General features: G+C 43.6%; 1 protein-coding gene and 1 long non-coding RNA gene across 3 annotated transcripts in view; one reads left to right on the forward strand and one right to left on the reverse strand.

Moving 5' to 3' along the window:
* TRPC3 (transient receptor potential cation channel subfamily C member 3) overlaps positions 1–18145 on the forward strand; it is a 697537-nt gene that overhangs the window by 466759 nt on the left and 212633 nt on the right. The gene's annotated exons all lie outside the window — the stretch shown is intronic.
* Positions 1–18145, reverse strand: part of LOC144818937 (uncharacterized) — a 324952-nt gene that overhangs the window by 77858 nt on the left and 228949 nt on the right. The window contains exon 3 of one of the 2 annotated variants that reach the window (XR_013607181.1): positions 3840–3922. The exons of the other annotated variant lie outside the window; for it this stretch is intronic. This is a non-coding gene — a long non-coding RNA (uncharacterized LOC144818937). The remainder of the gene's footprint in view (positions 1–3839; positions 3923–18145) is intronic. 2 annotated transcript variants of the gene reach the window in all.

The following is an 18145-nucleotide window of genomic DNA, read 5'->3' on the forward strand; positions in this document are numbered from 1 at the left end:
TTGAGAAATGCAGGTACTCTCCCTAACAAAATAAAAATAAATGCCGGTACCGGACTATTTAAAGCACTCTTAACATGAATATGTTGTTTTGTTTGTTTAAAGTGTTGCGTGTATAAAAAAACAGTGGAGGGAACAGGAAAGTGAAAGTGACCGCGAGACAGGCAAGAAAGTGAAAGCGACCGGAGGGAACTGGAAAGTGGAAGCGACTGTGGAACAGGCAAGAAAGTGATAGCGACCGCAAGACATGCAAATGTAAACAAACGCACGCGGCCACGCTAATTAGAAACAGATGGCCCCTGCGCACAACTGCTCGTTCGCGCAAGGTGGATGCTGCCACAGGCACGAGTGCTACAAAAGTGCAGACCGATTTCAAAAGGTCATCTCCTAAAGCAGCGCTTGTGCGCTGCGCTAGGCTCGACGTAAAAAAGGGCTAACGGCTGGCCGGTCCAGCCATCAGACCACAATCACAACCCTGTAGCTTCAACAGTTTTTCGTCCCCTCTACTGTCCGAGCTTCCCCATGCCAAAGGCAAGCAAGCTCTTTTAGGCATAGTTATGACATATGAACCAGCAGATAATGAGTCAATCCAATATCTTCTCGCTTACTATCATGAATAGCTGCACTATTCAGGCTCAGTTTCAATCGGCAACCAGGGAACCCTATGAAACCTGGGCATTTCTGAAACCTATTGACGAAGGCAAATCCAGTGAGTTGTAGCTTGTGTGAATCCTGCTATATTTTTGCACCCAGAATGACTAGCAAACATTGGCTTTGTATAAAATTATTCATTTTGCTCACATTTCTGTGAAGGAAAGTTCTGAAATCTGAGGGGATCAACAAGATTCCTACCTCCCAGTGTTGCCACACTTTTTACAATAAAAGTAGTACCCACTTGTGTAGCTGTACCGATTCACGAGACAAGAATGGACCAAACTAAGAACCATGTAAAGACCACATTGACTTCATATGGTGAACGTTTTCATCTGCTCCTGTTCTGGGCAATAGCTCCTCCCACACAAGTGGGGTCCTGTTTTTACTAGGAGAAATGTCGGAATGCTGGTTGGGAGGATATATGTTGTTAGGAACCTTTGGTGGCTATCCTACATAAGGAAGGAATTCTTCTGCCGTCCTTTTTGGACAACTGGCTGGTGCATTCCAAAACAGAAAAAAACAGTGGTCAAAGAAAAGGTTGTAGTACTGAAAGTTCTGCAAGATCATGTTTTACTTTTTTAACAAACTGGAAGAAATCTCAGTTTTAACCATTGCAAGTTCTGGAATTCACAGGGTCAAGATTTCAGACAAAGAAAGGTATTGTCTCTCTTCCAGAGAGGAGATGGAACAAGATGCCGAATCATTTACAGAACTTTATGGTTCAGAAATCTTCTCAGGCCAAGCAATGTGTGAAGATACATGGAGACATGTCAGCTTCCAAATATTTGGTTTAAACTGAAAGGATTTATAAGCAGTCAGCGGTGGCCGCTCCATTAGAGTGGAGAAGCGCCGCTCCCCTCCCCCGCCACCACCAGCAAATAAAACGATAATAAAAAGGGTTTTAACTCTGTTTTATGGTAATGCCCTGGACCTGCCCCGAAGACTCTGACAAGTATTGGGGGCGGGTCCAGGGGATGACACTGCTGGTGGGGGAGTGGTAAGCACTCCTTTCACTGCGCATGAGGTGTTTGGCCGACCATCTCAGGCCGGCCAAACCCTCATGCGCAGTGAAACTGGTGCTGGAGAGAGCAGGCACAGGCTCTATGTCTGAATCAAAGAGTGTAGGTGCGAGACACACTGTCACGACCTGTACCGAGCGCACAGCTCCTTACATAAATGTTATAACACAAGTTCTACTCTTGTATGCAAAATAATTGCACATCAAATCATCTTGAATTTATCAATGCTTATGTGATTTCAATGTTTATTGATATACTTGTATCTTATTTTTCATATCTTCTGTATTTACATATTGTTCAATGACAAAGTCATTTCTTCATGACTGAATTCACATTCATATTTCATAAATCATAAACTTGTAATAATTACATCAATGATGTTAACAGGAATATACTAATCACGGCGATTGATGGTGGTTGGCCCGATGCATTTCGGGACATGTAGTCCCTTCTTCAGGGGCCACTGTAAATAAAACGATATAGAAACAAGCTATAAGATATAATTACACATTTCATCATATCATAATAACGTTATTGTAATTCTGCCAAATTCGTAGTGTAAAGCCAACTAAAAAAATCTTTTGAGTCACACCAGTAACCACATGCGACTTGTGTGGAGTTTAACTGTCCGAATACAGTTACCTATGGGTGCTCAGTTATTGCTGAGATAAAGATAGTAGAGGTTAAGCATGTGTAAGAAACGTGTAGGCTCTATGTCTGCCTGGGAGCGCAAGTTGCCTGTGATCAAGCGAATCCCGACGCTGCTTTCATTCAGTATCAGGATTGGTCACAGTGCATTCTGGGAGCCTGTGCCTAGAAGCAGGAAGAGCGCAATGCGGCGGCGTTAAGGTAAGTTTAATTTTTATTGATTTTTATTTTTGTTGTTGTCCCCCAAGCCTCCCCCCCTCCCGACCTTCCCCTCTCCTCCTGCCCGGCCAGCCCCGCGACTTTCCCAGGGGATGGGCCACTTCTGCTATTAGTTTCTGAAAGTTCGATCTCTAGAGCAAGAGAGATACAAAGTAAAAGTGATGCTGAAAAAAATACATCAAAATAGACCTTCAGTGGTGACTGGATCTGTCATATGTAATTAAAAGAGTACATTTGACAATTCCAGAATGCTCAGTGCGAACAACAGATGCCAGCACCACAGGTTGGGAGGTATAGATGGAGGAGAAAACTCTGTAGGTGAAGTGGTCTCCCCAAGATAAGAGGCTTTCCTCCAACTGGAGAAAGTTGAAAGGATTTGGCTATCCCTTCTGGGGTGTGCTCCTTTTGGGGGGAAAAGCAGTGGTAATACAAATGCAAAAGGCACAAACTTATGTGAAAGCCGGGGGCTGTTTCAAGGCCTCCTTTGCTAGAGGAAGTAACAACGTTTAACGGAGCACAGTCCCTTTAGAAGGTTCTTGCAGTGGTACATATACAAGAGAATGAAAATATGAAAGCAGATCATTTCAGCAGAGCTTTTTCTTCATCTCTGGATTATCAGCTACTTCTTCTTTTTTTAGAGCTATATCAAAGATCGTGGAAGCCAGCTGTAAATTTATTTGCAAGCCAGCAGAATGCACTTTTGTGCGAGGGGGACATGGAATCTAGATGTTCCTTCTTGTTCTTGGCTACAATTAATTCTGTATGTGTTTCCTCAAATCCAACTATTATTAAAATTTCCAACCAGAGGGATATCAGAGATGGGTACTGTGATTCCAAGGGAAGCAGCATTTATACTGCATGCGGTACAACGCATGCAATTACAACGCGGTTGTTACAAAAACCCCGTTGTTACAACGCTAACCATTACAATGCAAGTCGTTTCTACGACTTGCTGTAGGGGACGCTCTAAACCAAGAAATAGTATAATTTACTATTCCAAAATCTTCGCTACCGTTGCGCACGCTGAAGTTGGAATTGTAAATTATACTATTCCTAAGTCCAGCGCGCCCCCTACAGCAAGTCGCAGAAATGACTTGCGATGTAATGGTATGAGTTGTTAAAACACGGTTGTTGTAACGACCGCGTTGTAATCACTTGCATTGTACCGCATGTGATGTAACATCGCATATTCTGATTCCAATGGCTCCAGCGTCGCCACGCTCATCTTGGTTGCTTCAGATACTACAGATAAAAATGGAACAAAAATGGGTTCTCCTGATAGGTCTCTCTCCCCTGGCTTACCCTTATTGTCTCATGAGCTTCTCCTTTGGCTTCACTTTATGGTTTGATGGTTGAACAGATGAGATTATGGAGATTAGGTATATCTGAAAAAAAAATGTTTTCAGTTAAAAAGTCTAGAAGAAAATCTGAGATATTCTCATCGATTGTCTTCGTTCAGAAAATGGCATGAGACCAAAGAATTAGATCCTTTGTTTTATAATAACATCAATATTTTTAATTTTCATCAGGATTGGTTTTCTATGGGGTTGAAGGTAGCAACCGTACAAATCCAGTGAGCAGAGATAAAGATTTTCAGGGAAAATTGGCAGAGCTTCATAAACTGGATGTCAAAAGGGCAGTCTGTGTTTATCTGGGTACATTTGCTTCTTTTATGAATACTGAGTCTTAGTAAGTTTTGGTCCAGCAAACAAAGCAGAAAAGTCATCAGGAAATACTTTTGGTGGATGGTTAAAATCTCAAATTGTACAAGCCTGTCAGATTCAGGGAGTTGCGAGTCAAGTATATATTCAGAGAAATTAAACCAGAAGTATGGCAACTCCATGGGCTGAGGAGATGTGTACAGCAGCTACAGGGTCAAGTCCATCTACTTTTGTAAAGCAATATAACTTTTAAAATATGGATCAGCATGAAGACCTTTCTGGTGTAAGGGTACTATCTTCTATGAAGTAATATGAGGAATAAGATAAGTTAACAAATAATTAATGTGCAGTACGCAACGTGTCTAAGTTATTTTATCTTCACTCCACTCATGTGGAATGTATAGCTTTGGTATGCCTCATATGTAATATGAAGAAGGAGATAAAGAGATAATGCTGTTCGGGCTGGACTGTTCCCATGATGAACAGGGTCAAATCTGCTTTACAAATGGCTGGGTCCAAACTGGGGTGGAATAGTGAGCATAAGAACGATGGCTTAAACCCAGATCAGTGACTGAGGGTGAGTGTTTGAAAAGTTTCAGCGCTCCGCCCAACATCTTGTTGTGTTTGCTAAGTTCACCCTAAGTGGTCAAGGGTATGCCCAGACGTTGGTCCCTTGCTCGCTGTGCTACTGGATTCAAGCTAGCATGGCTGATTAGCGGTGAAACCCCGAAACTAGTTCCAGGGTGCTTGTTTCCGGTCCAGGGAGGACCTGGCCTGACATTTCAGGATGGACTGTTCCCATGAGGAGCAGGGTCAAGACTGGTTTGCCTATGGCTTAATCTAAACTGGGGTGGCATAGTGAGCAAAAGAACGATGTCTTCAACCCAGATCTGTGACTGGGGATGAGTGGTTGAAAAGTTTAAGCACTCTGTCCATCATCTTGTTGTGTTTGAGATAATGCTGTATTCACCTGGTCAGGGGTGGAGTTTTGATGGTTAAACCTTTGTTTTTAAAGAAAATTGGGCTTCTGAACCTATCTGGTAGAGGCATAAACGCATCATATATAATGGAGACTGAAAGGGGCGACGGACTAGCCAGGTTGCACCTCATTTAGTGTGCAATTTTAATGTTTTAGACCTGTGCACAAATCATACTGGACTGGATCTGCTTTCTTGGTGCACCTCCTTGCTTGCATCATATATAATTATATGTGACAACAGCCGCGTAGTGGGAGTACCTGCAGGGCGGTAATGTGGGGAGGGGATGGGGCAGGGTGGGGGGTAGTAATGTATGGATTACGGAGCTTTACAGGTAAGTAAACATATACATAAATAATTTTGTTGCGTGCACTGCATACCCAAATGCAATGCAGTGCGCGCAATGAAATTCGTTTTACTTATGTATATGTTTACTAACCTGTAAAGCTCCGTAATCCATCCATTACTAACCCCCTCACCCTGCCTCTCTCCCCCCCCCCCCCACGTCACCGCCCTGTAGGTACTCCCACTACCGACCGCGGCTGTGTGACAAGGAAGTTCGGAGTCAGAGTAAGGGAATTATAGGTAAGTAATTTGAACATACTCTATGATGTGCACTGATTAAAAGCACAATTTGTCCTCACAAGAAAAACCTTCAATCCGCTTCTTGGTGACAGAATTGCTCATGGCACTGGCTTTATATAACATGAGAGCAAACCTTTCATTTGTCTTTCACATGGTGACTACAGTGGGAGATGGAATCTAGCCCTGCATAGGTAGCTTAATGATAGTTGTGTGGCATCTCGGTGTATAATACCCTCAATGAACCCTGGCTCGCGCCTCAGTGGGTTAATGTGCCTGCTCAGAAAACTGTGTGTAGTAGGGTTCACATTTATCAAGTATTTCTTTGCAGAACACTGTCACCTACAGGGATTTTGGCGCTAGCAAGATGTCATAGAAATGATTGCCACTCGTGTGTGTAATTGTCAGTATTTTGACACGCGCCTTATTGATGTTGGCTTTAAGTGTTTTTAAAATGCCCTTTTAGGCGCTTGCCTTACTTAAACAGTAGTACTTGCCCAGCCTTTGCGGCCCTTTACTTACATGCGTTTGTCATGTTTGCAAACACAGCAATTTACACCACATTTTAGTTGCAGGAAGCGTTTTTGTCACGGTAGAGTGCTTTGTCATCGAGCCACGGCCTCTGACAAGTCACTTATCAGTAGCAGGGTTGTTCGCACGCGCACTGTCGTGCACACAGACCCCTTACATGTTCACCTCGCAGGATAATTCGAGGGTTTCTGTGGCGCCGCATGACCGCCTTCCCCGAGGCATTCAAGGGCACTGCAGGCGTGTCCTCTCCATAGATTACATTTTCAGCCTCACATCTCTTTTCCTGACAAACGGGCCTATCCTGACGGCGGCTAGTCCCATGCTGGCTACCCCCGGGTCCCTGGAAGTAGGGCAGCGCTTCTCGCTGAGGCACCCGGCGACCTTGAGCAGCTCGTGACAGGCACGCAGTGAACGTTCCCGTAACGGCGCAGTGACGTCAAAGACAGGTGACAGAAACCAGGCAAGAACAAATGGAGCACGGTTCCATCGCTGAATATTACCCCGAGGGCTCCTGTAGTCTATTTCGCACGTGAAAAACAAATGCCTTTTTTTAATTCCCACCCTTCTACTGTTTTGTCTCTCTGTTTAAGTGCACGTTATTTAAATTCTTACTGACAAATAGCTGCCTCCTCTACCTATGCCCTGGTTACAAGTTTAGGTGCTATTTTTCGCAAACCACAGGGTACTTTATTTATCGAGTGAGATAAATAACACCTATTACGAGTTGGGGGGGATAACATACAGATTTTGGAGTATAACGCACCAAAATCGGCATGTAAGGTAAACTGTAAACCGCAAACATGCCAACATTTTAGAAGAGGAAAGTGGGAGATTTTAGAAAATTAATCCGGACATTGTTTTTCACCCGTTGATTTCTATTTAGGCCTGAATCGGGTCCATTGTCATGTATGGGACTTGAATCAGAAATGCATACTCCCCCCCCCCCCTTACCTGTCAGGAGCACAGAGAAAGAGCTGTATGGCTGGCAGAGTGTGCGCAGGGCCGGACTGGCTACCGGGCAGTTTGGAATGCTGCTGAGCTGGGGGGTGATTACGTTCATGGAGACCTGCGTGTGCTAAACGAAATTCGTTTTGCATTAATTATTTCGAAGCTCATGCAGGTCTCCATGAACGAAATCAGCCCCGACCGCAGTGAAATCAGCCCCCAGCTCGGCAGCTCTCTAAACTGCCCGGTAGCCAGTCCGGCCCTGAGTGTGCGTGACAAAACTGTTGTGCACTGGCCTGCAGGAGCAGGTTAGTGGCAGTAAACACTACGAGTCTCACTAGACCAGTCCCGGCTGAAGCCCTCCGAGGAATCTGTTTTTTTTAATGCAGGAATCAGGAGGCAGGAGAGTAGTTTTGAAATCGGTAGTCTCCCGCCTAGATCAGGAGGGTTGACATGTATGATACCATATGCTTTTCTCCCGTTACATTTCGGCAGGTTCGACCTGCTGAAATGTAACAAAGGCTGTGGTATCAGATGCATTAACTACCTACCAATGCAAAATTTCGACCCGTGCGTAAGCAGGTATTTACACATGGGTCATAATATACCAACCAACTCGTAATTAGTGCGTAAATTGCTCATAAAAGCCGTTCTTAACTTTTTGCCTTCTGGGGACCCTGGTTCAATCACTACTGGAAGCCAGGGAACCTGGCATAAGCCCTTTCTACGATTTAAACCTCAAAACAATAGAAAAAAATATAGAAATACATATATACAAACAAACATAAAATCTGTTATTTAATTCACAAGCAAAAATATATAAAAATCAGATTTTTAGTTTGAATGAGAATATATATATATATATTTATTTCTAAAAGACCAAGGGTCTGACTATGAGTGAAGGCCTTATTTATTGGGGATACATTATTTATTGCGTGCGGTAAATAACACTCATTATGGGTTTATGGGGAATAACATGCAGATTTTGGTGTTTAACGCACCAAAATACGTGTAATTTGGTTATTGCTGTATGTTTCCCCATTGTAAATTTGGCAGATTTTACATTAAAAAATGTAGCAAATGGTGGGTTATTTAACGCATCCAATAATTATCAGATGAGTTAATCAAATTCGTATTTCCGTACTGTGCGTAAACAGGGGTTTACACATGTGACGGACTTTAACGAGCCACTCGTAATTAGTCTCAAAGTGATTTGTCTACATTGATCCTAATGCTTGCTTTGATTGCTGTACTTGCTCCGCTCACACAAATGAAGCTAAACATAGAAAATGAGGCCCACAGTTATCAAGCATTAGTGTTGTCTTTGCGCCATGCAAGGTGATGCAATAACAAAGTTAAGACATCAGTTGTATTTACAAAGCCACGCTATGGGTGATTAGTGCTGCCTTTCGTGGGTTTGTAAAGAAATGTAACGCAAGGCAGCTGCTTCCACTGTGTATCTAACTTTTCAACATGGGGGGCGTTCCATGGGAGGAGCAAGGGCGATCCCATGCGTCCACCCTAATGGATTTTGGCACATTCCCAGATTTACTAAAGCTAGTACTTACTGCACACAAACAACCCTGCCTGTAATACAGGCACCTTGCAGTCTGGTGCAAGGGTGCCTCTATTGGCGCTAGGCAGCACACAGTGCGCCAGAGCAAGGAAGGAGCATAAATGCTCCATATCTTTGTAAATATGGAGAATTTCTGGTCTCTCCCTTTCATGCAATGCAGTGCAGCAACTTCACTGGTTGCCCTGCATTGTATAAAATATTAGTAAATGTGCCCCTTAATTTTTAGCCTCCACTTTCAAAGTCCTTCACATATTTTTCTTTTTTTTACGTATGTATATTATTTTAATGTCATTTAATTTTCTAAACAGTTTTTGACCCCCTGAACAGGTTTCGAAGACCACCAGGCCTCTGCAGACCTCACGTTAGGAACCGCTGGCTTATAATGTGTCTCTTCTGCTTACTCTGTAACATGACAGGTTCCACTGGCAAGGGTCTATTATTAAGAGTCCTAACCCTTACTCCTTTTTGCTTCAAGTTCATGCATAGATTCAGAGACAAAAGCAAGATAAGGGCACCTCTCTCATTCTCACACACAGCATCTACACTAACCACCTAGGCCAAATGACAGGCAGACACTTCCATTCATAGTACTCCCATCGAGTGGCAGATTATCTGTCTGTAAAAGTGATTCAGCACCTCATTAGGAGTACGAAGCAGGCGCACACAGCCCATTGGGTTAAAGGGGCTTTAGCCCCCGTTGTGTGGCTTAGCCCAAGCTATTACTACTTCGAGGACATACACAGCTCTTTCGCTGATGTGTGCTGGGCTGCGCGGGAGATGGGGCCTCAATGACAGCCTTTCACAGAGCATTCTGCAGTACATCCACACAAAATATGCTCACTATAAAGCCTCAAATAACGCGGTCATAATCTCAGGCAGCTTTTAAATTTGCTGATTAACCAATTGCACACATTCACATTTATTTCAGAAAGCAAGTGCTGTAGTCAAAAGTCTCCTTTCTGTTTTTTGCTGTCTGAGTCTACACTGGCTTCACAGAAAAGGAGACCACCACCCTTCCATTTTAGCCAGCAGCACCTAAATGCCGATATTATACATACTGGAATGGGAATTATTTTATGTTTTTAAATAAGCAAACTGTTATTGTAAACATGCAAAAAAATTTGGTATGTCGTCCTAATAGATACCTCCTACTTCAACCCCTGAGGTCATCCAAAAGCCATTTACAGGTAGAGGAGGCTTTGTTTGTTTTTTCATTGCTTCTCGTGCTTCAAGGTGTTGCGCTCCCTCTGCCTAATCAGCATAATTGCATGGTACCCATGGGCCCCGATTGGGAACTATGCATATCGGAATTCCAGTATGGAATTCGGTTCCACACAACTAAGAGTTCCATTCTTCCTACATTGGGATTTTGTGGATGCAGGAAAAATAAACCCAAATTTATCTTCCAGAAAATCCAGTAGGTAAAAGGACTGTGAGAAAAGGCTCCATTGTTGCCCAGATCACTTCTATGATCCCTGCCTACACCTCAGACAAGCCATGAGGGAGTATTTACATGCTCTCCACGGGCCACCAACATTTTCCACTTATTTCTACACCGTCCTCCTCACACACTCTTCCTATGCCTTACAGCAGGCCCCTGTGCACTCTTACCACTGAACACTTTCGCCACCTGCTCAGAGCAGATTATAAGTGTGCATTAAACCCCACAGACAAGGGAATAGCATGTGAAATACCACCAGGTGATTCCCTAGGATTTAACTCATAATTGCACAGTACCGAAGGGGTGGTACTTGGCAGATGGGCCGCCAAGTCTGAGGTTTACACCAGCAAAGCTTTTATTTCAAATTTTACTTCTGTGACCCACAACTCCCCAAGAGTTCTTTTCCAGGCAGGCTACTATCTCAACAATTTGCCCATCTTAATTATTCCCCCGCTTCAGTTGTTTGTGACAACTTGGCCTCTTGTTTTTCTATGATATGTTAATGGCCATTTAATATTGTATTGCTCACCTTCTATTTTCATTCTGTCTTATGCAGCATGAATACAACACCTTTGCTCTTTTTTATTACCTGTCCAAAGTCAGGCTCTCAAGATGATGTATGTCCAGCCAGGACACTAAAATCTTTACTTGTATTTGTTACACCTGCTTGTACTGTCATCCTTAACACCTGCTTTCTTCTGGCACCGTCCCTAGTGGATGGAAGAAAAGGGTCGTCAAACTCAGCTTAAAGAAATTAGACTTGAAGGTAGAAGCTAACTAAAGGGCCATCTTTCTTTTGCCAGCAGTCTCTAAAATTGGCAAGATGTTCTGGCTCACTAGCTTTCTACACAGTTTGAGCAGCACTAGTTACCAAGGGCCAGATTTATCAAGCTTTTGTGTCACCCTTGCGCCAAGTAAGTGGACCCAAGTGTGACGCAAAATCGAAGTGAGTTTTATCAAGCCACACAAGGCCACCTGGCGTGGCCATGCATGGCTTGATAATTCTAGAGTAATGCAAGGCAGTGTAAATTGCTGCCTTGCGTTACTCTGTGGCAGGGAGTCCTTCCATGACTGGAGCGTTGGTGTTCCCATGCATCCACCCATGGATTTTGCCGCATTTCCAGATTTACCATTAGTGGTAGACCTAGGAATGTGTTGAAATGCTACGTCTCCCCGGGTGAGGCATAATAAGGAGAAATAACTTTTTCTCCTTGTTTTTCCTCTTCCTACATGTGTTGTATTCGGCAGCACTCATGCCTGTCAGGATTGTTTATCTGCAGGAAGGTGTCTGTTTCTGCACAAAAACAATCCTGCATGCAACTGAGGCACCCCTGCACCATTACATAAGTGTACCAGCGTTGTCGCTAGGCAGCCAAAGGTGCGCCAGCGCTAGCAAAGGACATGAATGTGCCATATAAGGTTAAATAGGGAGCCTGCCTCATCTTACTGTTGCACATGTCATCCTGTAACTGCCAGATGAGGATCTTGAAGAAAACACATATACCATGCCCCTTTAAAGCTTCTGTTGTTACCATAATTACTGCATTGAATTATGTCAATGCTTGGCCTTCATGAGTCAGTTTTTACAAGCTTCAGGGTATTCACAATATGGCAGCATAACTTGTCATGAATATCAGGAAATCTGATAGGCTTTTGCAGGATCACCGTAAGCTGCACTGGTAGCCAGTTTCGAGAAGGACCCTTTCTTTACAAGGCACTCTGCTTTACCCACAAAGCCTGTTATGAAGCAATGCCCATGCTGCTTATGTGTTTGCTTCCAAGTCTAAACAGTCCCTTCATTGTAGCTCTTCCCTACTGCTATGAGTCCCCCGATTTAAGACTCAATAGTGGATTCCGAGAAAGGGGCTGTTCCTTCTCTTTTGTTGCTTCCTTTGTGTGAAACGTACTCCATCCTGGCCTGTGCAAAATTGAAGACCATTCTGTGTTTAGCAAAGATCTTGAAATGAATCTGTTTTATTGATTATTATCATATCTTTTCTGTTGCTGTTAGTCCGTTCGGTGCCAAGATGCCTTAGGCATTTGTCGCACTTTATAAGTAACAGCTCAGCTCAATTTATATCTTACATGTTTAGGTTTTCAATACATGTAATTGATGCCCTTAGGCACTAAACGCTGGGTCAGTGACAACAATAGAAGAAATTGGAGAGAAACAGGTTGCTCTCGTCTTTTTGTGATGGAGTATTGTCATTTAAGGTACAGCGAAGGTGTCTGCTGCCTGACCTGTGGGAAGACTGAGATATATCTAAGCTATGTAAGCCTGACTATATAATTAATCCCTAACCAGAAGCTTACGACGCAAGAAAACACCTTTATAATTAGTTTTGCAGACAGACGTAGAATTTGTTTTAATAGATGCATATCACACTCCCGTAGTGCAGGCATTGCATTGATTTGCCCTACCTCGTCAAACTAGTGTAGCTTGACAGCAAAATGCTTTTGAAACCTTATTCTGCTTTCAAACTAAGCCTGGGTTCAGTGGTTAATTTGTAAATCAATAAGTGCCAGGGTCCTTGTCAGGAGGACACTGCAGATTGCACCATCCATTGCCAGTGCTGCCAAGTACAGTACTAAGACAACTACTAACGATCACACTCCTACAAGTGTGACAATTCATAGTATTCAAGGCCCCCAAAGCTTTAAGAATGGCTTGGGTGGCATGTATTAGTGATTGTTAATGCATATTAAATTGATAAACAGCTGTTGTGCTCAGATGCAAATATGGCAGACAGTGCCACCATGTGGCAGACTGCCACAAGCAGTGCTGCTAAGAATTAAGTGCTGGTGCCGAGCACAGGAATACACTTGCTCAAATTAAGTACTGCCTGGGTCTGTCAAAAGCAGCAAAACTTTGAAATTGTGTACCAAGGTTACCAATGCAAAACCAGTACACAATGACAACACCACTTTGTGCACTACTTGTTCCAGTGTTACAATTACAAACTGGCGACAATGTTGCCAGCCTGATGTCTCTCTCCTGCCCCATTCACGGCTATCCCTTCAACTACCAGACCAAGCTAATTGCTATATTTAGTATAGACATTGAGGTACAACGATTATAGAGAATATGGTCATTCTTCTCAAAGAAATTTTGGAGAAATCTGAAACAAATGTTACATTTAATAATGCATCTTCAGGATTGAAAAACAACATTGATATTTTACTGAATTTGACTTCATTTGCTGGGAATTTCAGAACAGAATCAAAAGAATGTTTTTTATTATTATAACAATAATTTGCTATTAGGAGGCAATATTTCTTTGCAGGAGATTGCCCATCAGCAATACATTATATACGTTCAGAGCTTGAAGAAATAGATGTATCCTTTGCATACTGTAACACCATTTGTTGCACAGTAATTTCAAGGCAACTACCTCTTTTGACAGTTCTTTAGGCTTGGTGACTTGCTTCATGGACGTAGCTCAGTTATCTCATATCAGAACTGCTCAATATGGGGAGCTAACAACAATAATTTTCTTTTGAATTAGAATAGCTCAGATTTCTGGCAGAGTAATTAACAGGCAGTAATACTGGCAACTGATTGGCACTCAATTATTCAATTTCAGGAGTAGTGGCAGATGCATTTGAAATCAGATCTGAAATTTGTTAGCCACACATCCCGGAATCAGGTGCGTTAACCCACTAGCATCAATATTCTGAGACCTGTACACAGTGGCGGCTGCTACCTCCCACTCGCAGATGCGTGTGGGGGGGAAGAGGCAAGCGGGGGGATGAGTAAAAAAACAAAACACTTACCTCCTTGCTGGCCAGCCACCGCTCTCATGCGTCCTCATCCTTCTTTGGGGAAACATGAATTAGGAAATGCCAGGGCTCTCACGCTCCCTACACCACAATCACAATGCTGCAGCGCCGTGACACGGCGCACAGCCAGGGGTAGGAGGGTGGGCGTGTTCTCCTTGCAGGCTGTAATGCAACCTGCATGGACAACAGGGGAAGTGCGCATGACTGCTTTGGGCGGCCCGAGAGGGCCGACCAAACTGCCATTGTGCATTTAGGAGAGTTGTACCCTCCTCCCCTGCTCTTCAGCCCCGCCCCATCACACCAGCTGCCGCAGCAGGAGGACAAAAAACAATGATAACATTACGTTATTATCATTTAATTTTTTTCCTTTATTTTTCTGCATAAAGGCATTGAGACCATGCTCCTCCCCTGTAGCAGAGGGGCTGCCACTGCCTGTACATGTGAATGGCTGTAAACAAGTTTATGTTGCAACATCCCGCTGAGCAGGCAATGTCGCTTTTGTCAACAATGAGACAGGAGATTTTTCTGATAATGAATATAAAAATATTTCATGAGTTCATTGTCATTTCACAGAAGAAATCTTAGGGGAAATGGAAAAAAGGTTTGTCGTGTTCATGTAACTTTGCAAAAACGGGTTCTAAAGTGTTTTGTATTGAAATCTATAGAAGCTTCTTTTCACCTGTCAAATCTCTCGTTTCCCTTTTTTAACCCCTTAGCTCCAGCGGCTATTCCGCCGCAGTGCTAAGGGGGAGGGGGGGCCGCGTGGAGCTCCCGTGCTCGTGACGGAACCGCTCCGTCACGAGCCTCGGGTGGGGTGTGCTTGTGGCGGAACAGTTCCGTCACGGCCCCGCCCGCGCAATAGAACCCTCAGCGTAGGCGCGGAATTTCCACCGCGCAGGCGCGGCGAGCGGGCCGTGACGGAACCGTTCCGTCACCAGCACAGCCCACCCGAGGCTTGTGACGGAACGGTTCCATCACAAGCACGCAAGGGGTTAAAGATCTGTCCGTTGCCTACAAAGACTATCAAACTGACCAAAACATGTTTGTTGTAATCCAATCGGGTTTGACCAATATGTTTAAAACGCACAAGTTATCACTCTATTTTCTTGTATTTGCTCTAAGGCTAGTTCCATCCCATTTCTTGAAATGGTAGCACCACCAGCACTCGCTGACCTGTTAGCCCCCACTAACCCCCCCCCCCCCACCCCCCACCCCCGAAGTTCGTGTCTACTTGCAGCCCTTGAAAGAAACGCTATATAAAAATAATTAAAGTAACTAACACATAACTATGTAACAACTACCACATAACTGTAAAACGTTGAGATAGATAGATAGATAGATAGATAGATAGATAGATAGATAGATAGATAGATAGATAGATAGATAGATAGATAGATAGATAGATAGATAGATAGATAGATAGATAGATAGATAGATAGATGGATAGAGAGATAGAGAGAGAGAGAGAGAGAGAGATAGATAGATAGATAGATAGATAGATAGATAGATAGATAGATAGATAGATAGATAGATAGATAGATAGATAGATAGATAGATAGATAGATAGATAGATAGATAGATAGATAGATAGATAGATAGATAGATAGATAGATAGATAGATAGATAGAAATTCAGAAAATGAAAATCCTAATCACAAGATAGTGAGTTTGAGTCTGTGTGATGACGGGGCGTCCTGCCAGCTCAGGTTTGCTCTTGCAGCGTCCCCGCCCGGGGCCTTCGGTGCGCCCAGCTCCCAGATACAGTCACCTTGTGGCTCTGAGGAGGGCTGTGCGTCTTTGACGACGCGATGGGAGCATCTGACGAAAAGCAGAGCGCGGAGCCATTAATAACTTCTTCTCGCCTTATATTCCAGCCGACTGTTGGCATGCCACCTGGTACTCCGGTGTGACTCACGTGGGTGGGCGCATGATCTTTTGTTTATGTGTCTACACTGCGAGAGTGTGAAGGGTGAACCTTAAAAAACCTTTAAAGTCCCTGCAGCAAATTAAAAATACAGCCTCTGGAAGATCGATAGCCCCCACATTACACAGCAGCGTCTGGGCTGTCTTGAGTTGTTTTAAAATGCGTGGCATTTACTTCTCCTGAGTGTGTTTGTTCCCCCTTCTTAGACTGGTGTTTAGAATGTTAATGTGGGCTAGGTGGCTAAGACTGTAGGTAAAGAGAGTTGTCAGAGAAGTTAACAAACGCCACCTAGTGGTAAACTGCTGTCACGGCACCAGTCAGCAATACTGAGAATTGAGCAACCAAGACCCTGCCTCAATAATTTGTTGACTACATTTAGGATACTGGACTAGGGTTGCCAACTTTCCCAGAGAAAAATTCCAGTCATCTGTTTACATTGTAGGTTTTTGAAAAGGCCCGGATACGATGTTTAAATAGTAATTTAAATTTTAAAAAAATCACCCTTTAATTTTTTTTATTTCACCCTTCTGTAGTTGTTTACTTTAATTATCAGACAGGGGTCATTTAGACCGCTCTACAGCATATGCTTTCTTGTTATAATTACTGTTTTGATTATGTACTGGCTAGGTAAAAAGTACTGACTTTGGAAGATTTTACTAATTTTTGTACCAACTGGGACATTAAAATACTGGTCAAGCAAGAAAAAATCTGTCCAGGGCAGGTGTCAACCTTACCCTAGACCCTACGCAACTTTTTTCTTTTGATACTAGTTGTTTTGTGTGGTGCGTCGCAGTGACTTCATCTTGTGTTTCGCCTTTCCTTTGTAAGACTAGTTTATGCTGTCCCTTCCTCGTTCAAGGAGCCTCCAGGCCCTTCCATTACACATTTTTATTTCAAAATATTTTTATTGAAAATAAAAATTTTCATATCCATAGAAAAGACATTCTTAATACTGTACTGGTCTTGCAAGATTGCGGCCTGGCACATTTTAACAACATCATTGGGCCCAGGCAGCATGCCACAATGATGTTTCAAGTATAACGGGTTATCAGAGAGGCTCAGGCAAACTGCAGGATTGGAAGAGCTTGGGTAGACTGAGCCTAACTTCATCAGTTTCTGAGGAGCCTGGCCACTGAACTCTTCCTGCTTGCTCTGAATGGAACTCTTTATGTTGTACTGTATGTAGCATTCATGTACGTTGTTCTTCATACCCAGATGTGGTCAGTGCTTAGTTTGTAAAATAATAAGTGCTGGGCTCTCATCGGGAGGCCTCTGCAGCTTTCCCCACACATTGCCCCTGCCAGCTGCCAATGACAGTACAAACACAGCTACTAACAATCACACTCCTGCAAGTGTGACAATTCATACTATTACAGGCCCCCAAAGCTATAAGAATGGCTTGGGAAGCAGGTACTAGTCATTGCAAATGTAGATTGAACTGATAAACGGCTGTCGTGCTCATACCTAAATTACCCAGACAGTGCCACCTTGTCATAAGCCCTGGTGCTGACAATTAGGTGCCGGTGCCGAGTACCGGAAACCACCGGCTCAAATTAAGCACTGGCTGTAGGGTGCCAAAGTGCATTTTTGGATTGGTGGCATGGTACGCCATGGGGAAAGGGTGGTTGGCCGAGTGTTGCAATGGGTGTGATATATTTTTGGAAGGTTTTGGTATCATGCACGTGTGATGAGATAGGTGCTCTACTGATTTCTCGGAACGCAGCACATGGCAGGGTGATGGAGGAGGAATTGTGAGAGACAGGAATGCAAAATATCACTCAAAATCAGCTAGCAATGCCCTCTGCAGTGCCCACGATGAGATTTCATGATTTCTGTGTTGCCAGAGGCAGGGATCTACCTGGATAGTCTGTGTTGTAGGTATTCCAGGTTGGGAGAGAGGATTCATGGGACTGAGTCATAAAGGCAGCAACACTGATGCAAACTAGCCATTGGTTATTGGGGTGCTTTGATGAAGAACATCAGACTGAGCCCTCCATTACCAACTGGACTTTAAAGATTCCACATTCCGACTGCGATATTTTTTGTAGCGCTGTGAAGTTACCCAAAGCGGCCCACGGTGCTGTACTCAATGAGTAAATAAAGGAGTTAGGAATGTTGGCCACAATCCGCTGCCTCTGAAAGGTTTCGGAGGCCTAAGGGCAGTGGTGAGTGAACAACTATGCTTCAAGCCT

The sequence above is a fragment of the Lissotriton helveticus genome, chromosome 2_1, assembly GCF_964261635.1.
Source record: "Lissotriton helveticus chromosome 2_1, aLisHel1.1, whole genome shotgun sequence".
In the NCBI taxonomy this organism is placed as follows: domain Eukaryota; kingdom Metazoa; phylum Chordata; class Amphibia; order Caudata; family Salamandridae; genus Lissotriton; species Lissotriton helveticus.